The sequence below is a fragment of the Dama dama genome, chromosome X, assembly GCF_033118175.1.
Source record: "Dama dama isolate Ldn47 chromosome X, ASM3311817v1, whole genome shotgun sequence".
Lineage (NCBI taxonomy): Eukaryota > Metazoa > Chordata > Mammalia > Artiodactyla > Cervidae > Dama > Dama dama.
The window spans coordinates 146,357,451-146,366,454 of record NC_083714.1 but is presented as its reverse complement, the minus strand read 5'-3'; the positions used below and the strand labels follow the sequence as shown (position 1 = coordinate 146,366,454).

The window sequence follows — 9,004 nt, the reverse complement described above, 5'->3', positions numbered from 1 at the left end:
GAGTGGGATTGCTAGATCATATGGTAGTTCTGTTTGTTGTTGCTTAATGATCCTCCATACTGTTCTTCATATTGACTGTTCCGATTTATGTTTCCACCAACAGTGTACAAGTGTTCCCTTTTCTCTGCACACTCTCCAGCATTTATTCTTCATAGGTTTTATTGATGATGGCCTTTCTGACCAGTATAAGGTGATACTTCATTGGAGTTTTGATTTGAATTTGTCTAATAATTAAGAATGTTGAGCATCTTTTCAAGTGCCTCTTGGCCATCTGTGTCCTCTTTGGATAAAGGGTCTTCTTTGGAGAACGGCTTTTGTGACAGGGTCACACAGGCTGGGTGGCTCAACCTGTGAACTGTGTTGGTTCAGGAGGCTAGGAGCCAAGGTTGAGGTGTCAGCTGACTTTGGCTCTCATGAGGGCTGTGGGGAGAGTCTGTCCCATCTCTACCACCTCACTTCCAGGTCATTGCTGGCCATGGTGGGTGCGTCTGGGCTTGGAGAGCTCTGCCTTCCTCTTCACCCGGAGTTCTCCTGTGTGCCTGCCTGTCTGTCTGTAAATGTGTCCTTCATATGGGGCCAGGCATCCTGTAAGAAGAGGGTCCATCATAATGGGCTCAGGTGACCTCCATCAGCTCTGTGAAGACCTTTCCTTTGTCTGTAGTGTCACACTGAGGTACTTGCAATTGAGATTCCAGCACCTGACTCTGAGGGGCATGATGTGTCTCCTCATACCCTACAAAGGCTTTGAGGGAGGAAGACACTGGAATGTTACAAGTATGGAAGGATGACCTTCATGGCTACTGGTGGTGAATCCAGAGGTGAGGAGAGCAGGCCACCAGGGTAGGAACCAGAACTCACGGGACCTCATGGACCTATGATAACTGTGGCTCTGCTGTGTTCAGTGAAGGAAAGGCCTGGGAGGCCCTGGGCTGGGTTCCTCTGGGACCTTGTCCTCGTCCTCACAGCCATGTGGAAACAGAGGCTCCCTCGGAGGTGCTGAGACCATGCTGAGGTTCAGGCCTGTGGCTCTGCTTCTCTGACTCCAACCCCCTCCAGTAAACAGGGACTCCTCTCCAGGTAAAAGAAAAGAAGGGAGATTGGAGGTGTGGTCAGGCCCCCTGCAGTCATGGGCTATCTTTCTATCTCTCAGCATCTCCCCAGCCATGGAATGAGGTGATAGTAACCTAGCAGATTATTTGAGGTTTGAATTCTGTGACCCCTGTGTGGTGCTGTCCCAGGCCCTGGTGATGACACAGAGTGTGCCCGTCCCAGTAGTCCCTGAACTCCTTTGTTCTTTCTCGAGTTTCTGGGTGAGAGCTGTGGCATCAGCTGGCAGTGGAGGCCAGGGTGTGTGAAGGGTTTGGAGGAAGGTGGCTCCCAAAGGCATGGGGAAGACACCTGGCAGGGCCGTCTGAGGTCCAGGGCAGCCCCAGGGCCAAGGCCAGATTGGTTAGCATGGAACTGCCCTCAGTAGCCCTGGGCTGAGATGGGGGATCTGCAGAGCATGGGCAGGGATGGGGCCGGGAGCCGAGGGGTGGGGTGGTGGCCTGGTGGGGGAAGTCAAGCCCAGGACAGTGCCTGTCTGTGCTGGGAGAGGACCAGAGCCCAGCCTCTGGGCTGTGAAGCCAGGGACTTGCCCTCCCTCCTCAATGCTCCCAGTGTTTTGGGGCCCTCTGTCTTGGAACTCACCACGTGCCTCTCTCCTGCTATCTCGTCCTCCTTCCTGACCTCCCCACCATCTCCATGTGATGGATGTGTCCTCTGGGTCACCATCCACCTGTCAGCAGACCATGTGGAGACAGATGGAAGGAGTCAGCCCTCTCTGACCACCATCCCCCATTTTGTGTCAGCAGGCTTGAAGGAAGCTCAGGTTCATAGGGCTGAGGTCCAGCCCAGGGCTGTGAGCTTGGAGACTGCTGTATCAAGCTCCAGACCTTTGTGGTTCTGTATATCTGCAGCAATAAGAGGCCCTGGGAGCCCTGGGAGCCCTGGGAGCCCTGGGAGCCCTGGGAGATGAAGTTTAGCTGTCTGTCCTTCTGACAGCATTTTGCAGGTTTCGTCTTAAAGAGTGTCAAGACCCTGGAGATACAATGGTGGCCCATGCTATGTAGACCCAGCACTGTACCCTGGCTGTCCACATGGTGCACCGGGGACTGGGAGTACGTGGCCTGGTGGGAGCTGCTGAAGAAGAGGTTGGGGGTGAGCCCCGCCCAGATCCAGGCCTTGCTGTGGGATGGGGACAAGTTTGGCTGCACAGTGATTGTGGGCAAGTGATGCCCTGCCCTGCACTGCCTGGCTGCGGTGCTGCCCTGGATCTCAGCCAGGTTGTGATCATTTGTTTTCTGTTGAACCAGTTGGTGGGGTGTAGAGGGGACTGAGAGTTCTTCAGAGGGACAGAGAGGGTGCCTGGGCTGGGAGACGGCGGCTGGGTTCCCTGACCACCACTCTGGGCCTCAGTCCTCATTTGTGCTCTGAGGCAGAGGCACATCCAGGTCTGTACGTGGCACTTGCCTCTGTGTGTGTGTATGTGTGTGTGTCCCCACGTGTGTGTGTGTGTCCCCATGTGTGTGTGTGTGTCCCCACGTGTGTGTGTGTGTCCCCACGTGTGTGTGTGTCCCCACATGTGTGTGTGTGTCCCCACGTGTGTGTGTGTCCCCACATGTGTGTGTGTGTCCCCACGTGTGTGTGTGTGTCCCCATGTGTGTGTGTGTCCCCACGTGTGTGTGTGTGTCCCCACGTGTGTGTGTCCCCACGTGTGTGTGTGTGTCCCCACGTGTGTGTGTATGTGTGTCCCCACGTGTGTGTGCCCAGCAGAGACCATGAGAGGCAGCACAGCACCCAGCCTGGGAACCCAGGCAGTTCCACCCCCACTGCCTGCGGCCGGGCCTGAGCAAGTCCCCTGACTCCCCAGCGGTGAGGCCCCACAGCAACCCCTGTCTGCTGGCAAAACGTTTGGGGACCTGATGTTCACAGGCTCCCCACCGGGGCCCTCCTGCTCTGTCCCTGCGGCCTTCAGTGGGCAGACTGAGAGCTCCCCGTGGCCTGGTGGGTTCCTGGAGCACCAGGCCTCTCAGTTTCATTTTGCTCCCTCCCTCGCTTGGTCTTGCCCTGAATTCCCTTTGCCAAGGTGAGCCAGTCTGAATTGCTCAGCCAGAGGACCCAATTCACCTCGCGTCCCCTCCATGATACGGTCTTCGTCTCTAGGAGGCACGGCTTTGAATGACCCTGTTCTCTTTCTGTCTCCTGTCTTTGCACACAGGTCTTGTGGACACTGGGGACACTTTTCTATGCCCAGAAAACCTAGGTCCCGACGAGGTGGAAGAGCTGGAGATTCAAGCCCTGCTACCAGACCTGCGACAGAAGTAAATGACTGTGCTCGCCAAATCCCGCTGGCTGTTGCAGGCCTTGCCAGGGAGGGGTGGGAGGGACATCTTCCAGGTGGACATCCCCTAGCACCGGAACCCCTTTGGGCAGGAGTCCTGTCCAGACTGGGCTCTCAAAAGGGAGGTGACTGAGAGATCAGCACATGGTGACACCCTGAGTTCCCACCCCACCCTGGACATGCACATCTGGTTGTGTTTGAATCAGTCATGCCCTGTGGTGCCCACTTGGTGTGGGGCCCGGGGCAGGGACTCCCCTCATGTGGTGCTGCTCTGGACTCAGTGAGAGTTTCTGGGCCTTTGACCTTTACAGAATGCTAGTGTTGCCACTAACTTTGGCTCTGCTGGATCTGGGTGGTTGAGAGAAACGTGTTGTTAGGAAATCGGTTAGTGTTTTCCCCTCTCTGTTCTGGTCCAAACAGTGCCCAGGGAGTAATGGGGGAAGGCTGGGGGCAGGCTGAGCATAAGCAGACAGCGAGGCCTCGGGCTGGTAGAGAGGCCCACAGGCCCAGAAACAGGCCGCAGTGTGTCCTTGCAGGTGACCCTTGCCCTGCTGTAAACTCTCTTGTGAGCCAAGACAAGGCCTGCATGTTGGACACGCTGCCTGTACGCATCACATCCAAACACAGGCTCGTCAATACAGCTGTGAGGGCAGAGCAAGAAGGACTGGTTTTCACTTTGTGGGAACCTTGTACTTATCTTTGGGTTTGGGGTCATGCATTTGCAAGGCTCTTGGCGGGTGGGGTGAGTGACCCTATTATCTGCTGAGCATCTTAGGGAGGGCCATGGATCGAGGGTTGGAGATGCTCAGCTGCTGATCAGAAACTTGTGGTATCATCGGGGGATCCTTGAGGAGCACCTTCCACTTCAGGATGCATGACTCATGGAAAGTGACACCCCCACTGTCAGGAACCAAGGTCCAAGAACAAGCCCATCCTGTGCTGGCCTCTGCACTCAACTCAGCAACCACACTCTTGGCTGAGCATGTGAAATGTTGCTGCTTCAGAAAAAAGGGACCATGGGGACCAGACTGAAGCCTGCCTGGGGCATGGGCTTGTAGCCTCATTGGGCTCATCCTGTGCAGTGTGAATCACATGGACAAATATAAAGAACACAGACTCGCAGTTCTCGTTTGATACTTTACTCCCACAGAGTTTCACTTTAATTTATTAGAACATAAATCAATTTTTTTTTTATTACAAGAGAGTGATTTTGAGTGTCCCTAGGGTTCTGGAAGCTCAGGAATTTTGTTTGTGCTTGAGTTACTCACGGAGGGCACCCTTGTAATCTGAGGACTCTCCCTAATACTCCTCCGCCTCAGAGGCCTCATCTGGGGCCATGACTGAAAGGGCTGCCATCATGGTGGAGTAAAAGGTCTTGTACACAGCCATCACCAAATTGTAACTTGGGTACTCCGGGGGGCTGTCGGTCAGTTCCCCTGCTTCCTCCCTTCCAGCAGTAGCCAGGGGTACAGACGTGGCATTGCTGGACATGCCCTCGTCACTGGGGCCACCCTGCTCTCTGGGGAGATGGTTTCCCCTGGCCCACCTGGCTTGATTGCACACAGATCAAAGGCCAGAGAACAGAAATGAGTGCAGGCTGGGGGTTTCTGGGGTTCCATTCTGGGCGTTCTTGTCCGTCTCTTGGGTGAACTCATGATGGAATCGAGGAGAGCATCTGGTCTCCACCGCTCGCTTCTTTCTCTTTGGGGTGGTTGTTGTGCTGGTGGTGGGCTGAGGGTCACCTTTCCTCCGGATGTTCTGCAGGAGGAGAGGCTTGTCTCTCTGAAAGTTGAAGTTTCAATAGATCTGAAAGGAAATGAATTACTTTAGACAGCAAGGGCGAGAAGAGCCTTCCTCACCACCCTCCTCCCTACCACCATCCTGGCCATGCCTAAGTATGGAGACAAGGTCTCTTCATTCCCGGCAGGTTATGAGGCCCTAGCACGCTGTTCCCTAGAGCTCCCCTGGGGCCAGCCTCACTTAAGGTGTTACTGGTGGTCCCTGGCATCAAGTGGCCCTGCAGGGTCTGGAGTCACCCCTGTGGATCCTGTCTAACGGGGGTGGTGGAACATGACAGACCCTGCTTCCTCCTCTTTCCTTAACTACCCTCTCATGATAACAATGTTCTTCTGGGAAATGAAACCTGTCCAGCACTCAGCTCATCTAGTCTAGTCTCCCCAGGAGGGCTTTCTACCTTACCATCAGGTTCTTCTTCTCTGCAGAGCACCTCGAAGGGCAGATTTTACTGAACCCATACAGGTTCATTTCACGGATGAAGCTCTTGATGCTGTCTGTCTTGGAGATCTGGTCTGCGCCCCTGAGCTGGAGGACCGCCGTCTGGAAGAGATTTGCCTCAATGACCACAGTGTCTCCCTTGTCGCTGCAGTGCACAGAGGTGAAGGCCGCATCCTCCATGATCATCCAGAGCTTCCTGGGGAAGGACAGCCCAAGGATGGTGTTGTTATCTTCCTTGTTGACCATTTCTGGGTTGGGGCCCTGTGGGGTCAAGTATACTCGGGAGCCCGGGTCTGGGCTCTCAGGTTGGTCACCCTGCTTCTCCAAAGCCTCCCTTGAATCCACGTTTGGAACCGGGGAGTAATCATGGGGGTCCCCTGCTGTGGGCTCCCTGTCAGTTGATGGGGCCAGCAGGGCTGCCCATGCCTCCTGAGAACTCTGACTAACCATGGAGTCAGTTTAGCTCAGGAGCATTCTCTACCCAAGCATTGAATGCTCAGGGCAGAAGGGCCTCAGACCAGGGTTGGGGTGCCCCAAAAAAGCTCTCTGGAGAGTCTAGAATCTGGGTCATGGGACAGGCAGCCAATTAAGTGGTCAGCTTCCTTAATTGTTTCATTATGTCACAGAGGTGATGTGGAGAGGCAGCCTTGGCCCAGTGTGGGGGAGGCAGTCTGGGGACAGAGATGGGATCCCCAGCTTGTCTCTTGTCTGAAAGCACAGAAGCGTAGGTTTCAGGTTGCCTACAAAGGCTCCCATCTGCTGCCAGTTGCCTTGTTTCAGGGGGCCAGGCCCTGGATGGGTTGTCAAATGTTCCCCTGTCTCCACTCCCCTCACTAGCAACATGCAGGCTTGTGGCTGGCTTCTGCTGAAGGGCTAGGCCCTGGCAAGTCCTAGGTCTGCTACCACCAAGAGAGATCCCAGGGGTCAGATGGGCCCCTGGTGACTGTCCCTCCCAGAAGATGGGGTCCATAGTGGGCTGATTAGCTCTGCCTGAGTTGATGCCCCCCTCCAATCCTTTTCCCCTTCTGCCTTTATTGTCTTCTGGCTGGTGCTGCTGGCTGGTTGGTCCCACTCAGTTGGCCCCAAAGTCAGATTCCTGTTGTCCTGCCCCCACCGCCCCCCAGGTCAAGCTCTCCCCACAGGAGGGCTGTGGTTGAGCACAGTGGAATGACCTCATATTCCACTTGATTGTTCCCAAGCACCTGAGACATAGATTCCCCAGGATGTCATGTGGGAGGGCAAAGCCAGGTGCTCCACTGAGCTTACAGCCTCCCACATTCTGCCCACCCCCAGGCATCATCCCACTTCAGATCACACGCTGTTGCCTTCAGTTTCCAATTTTTCCATAAACACCACTCTGGTGGCCCTAGAGCGTTCACTTTGGGAACACCTGCATGTGCTTTTCCCCTCCCCAGAGCCTCGGATTCAGACTCCTTGGAGGCTGCTTTGAAAGCCCTGTTTCCTTTTGTCAGTGGGGTGCTTGGGCTTCTGCTACCTGCAGTCCTGGCTGCCCACGTCCAACTTGAGTCTATTTGGATAACTAACCTTTGAAATACTTGACTGGGGGCTCAAGGTACAGCCTGTTCTGTTGAAAACAAGCACTTCACTGGTCCTCTTCGAGGCCAGCTCTGATCTTCCCTGCCCCTGCCGCTGTTCCCACCACCACTGTGGACCTGTTCTCAGTTACCCAGATGACAGGTCCATCAAATGATTTTGTTGGCTCATGGGTTAGGTGTTTTTCAAGGGCCCTGCTTTACACACACTCACTCCCAGGGACATGTCTGACTTGTTGAGCTATATGTGACCAAAGGAAGCCCCAGTCTACCTGTATTTGCAAAAGGATGAGAGGCTGGGTGTGGGCCACAGTTCTTGAAAAATCACTGTGTAGGGTACAGACTGGCACCTTGGAAAGGCCCATATTCCAAGGCCCCAGGGCACTGTCTCCCACCTCTGCCAGTAGCAAGGTCATTTGCCCTGTGTGAGGGCCAGTCCCTGGTGTCTGAAAGGGGAGATCTAAGAGGGTGTGGAATAAGCTCTCCCAGGGGCCTTTCTGCCTAAGGACTGGTGGCCTGGATGAGCTCCAGGTTTCGACTTGGGCTTCTCTGTGGCCTTTCTGCTTCTAAGCAGGTTGACAAGTCTTTGCATCTGGTTGGTTCATCTGACTGGGACATGACTCTGGAGGCTGTAAACATTGGTAAGGGCCCCTGGTGGCTCCTCAGAAGGGGACAGAAGGTCATGGCATCTGTGGGCAGCCTGGCTAGGTGGTCTTTCTTGCTCCCTTTCATGCTTGGGGCCCCTCCTCATGCCCTGGGCCCTGAGGGAGCTGCTTTTTCTGGTCCCCCTTCTCCAGGAAGCACCCAGGTCCTGGAAGTGGGTTTGTGTGTCACCAAGGGGGTCTTTGTCAGCCGTGGCTTGGGACACTTGTGTTGTGCACACACAAACTCTCATGGCATCCAAGACCTGCTTTTCTCACCCTCACTCTCCTGCCCCTGTGCTTGGCGTCTGCATGTCGATGTCCCCAGACCAAAGGCCCTCCACCTGCTCCCCTCCCTTGCTGCAGCTGCAGAGACCTGGAGCCTTGGGGGTCCACCTGTGTTCCCTTCCCTTCTGTATCAGAGGAGACTCCTGTAGGGCCTTATCCCAGTGGGCACTGGAACCATACAGTCAGGCTCTCCCTCCCTCCTGCTCGGTGAGAAGCTGGTCAGCCTGGCAGGTTCCATTGGGCAGGAGGCCCCATGGCAGCAGCAGGGACAGGATGCTGCCCTCACACAGGTGTTTGGACTGGACAAGGATGCCGGCCCCCAGCAGAGTCAGTTCTCAGCAAACCACAGAGCAGCCCCATGGTGCTTCTGATTCTCCTTGTCCCCTTCCTTCTGTGGGCCTGCTTTTTGTCACCTCAGAGGCATCGTGTAGCACTAAGAAGAGGAAGGTGTGAGAAGTTGGAAGGTCAGGCTGTGGCCTGGGGTGGGCGGGAAGGGCGGGGGCTCCAGAGAAATTGAGACCAGAGCTCTGAGCCCACCCTGGCCCTCACTAGCACACACGTGGTCTTGGGAAGATGCCCAAGCCCCGTGGCCTCAGGTCTCCATCTGTGATGCGAGCGGGTGTGAGGAGCCCTGTGTGTTGGGCTACAGGATGCATGTGAGTGATGAGACAAAGCTCACAGGGCCTGGTGACTGTTGGCCCTGTGAAGGCGGGGCAGGAATTTCTCACACTGTTTCCCCCAGACACTCCTCCACTCTCCACTGGATTGGGTTGGCTACTTTGTGGTCCAGGGTGGGTTAGAGAATATGCACCTCAATAGGATGTGGGATTCCTAATTAGCCAAACAGGATGTTTCATAAATAAAACTAAGAAACTTTTCTACTTAGACCATAGTGGACCATAGTG

General features: G+C 55.1%; 1 pseudogene; it reads left to right on the top strand.

Moving 5' to 3' along the window:
• Positions 1 to 2,013: 2,013 nt before the first annotated feature.
• On the top strand, positions 2,014 to 3,453 carry LOC133051585 (EOLA-like protein; annotated as a pseudogene).
• Positions 3,454 to 9,004: the final 5,551 nt, after the last annotated feature.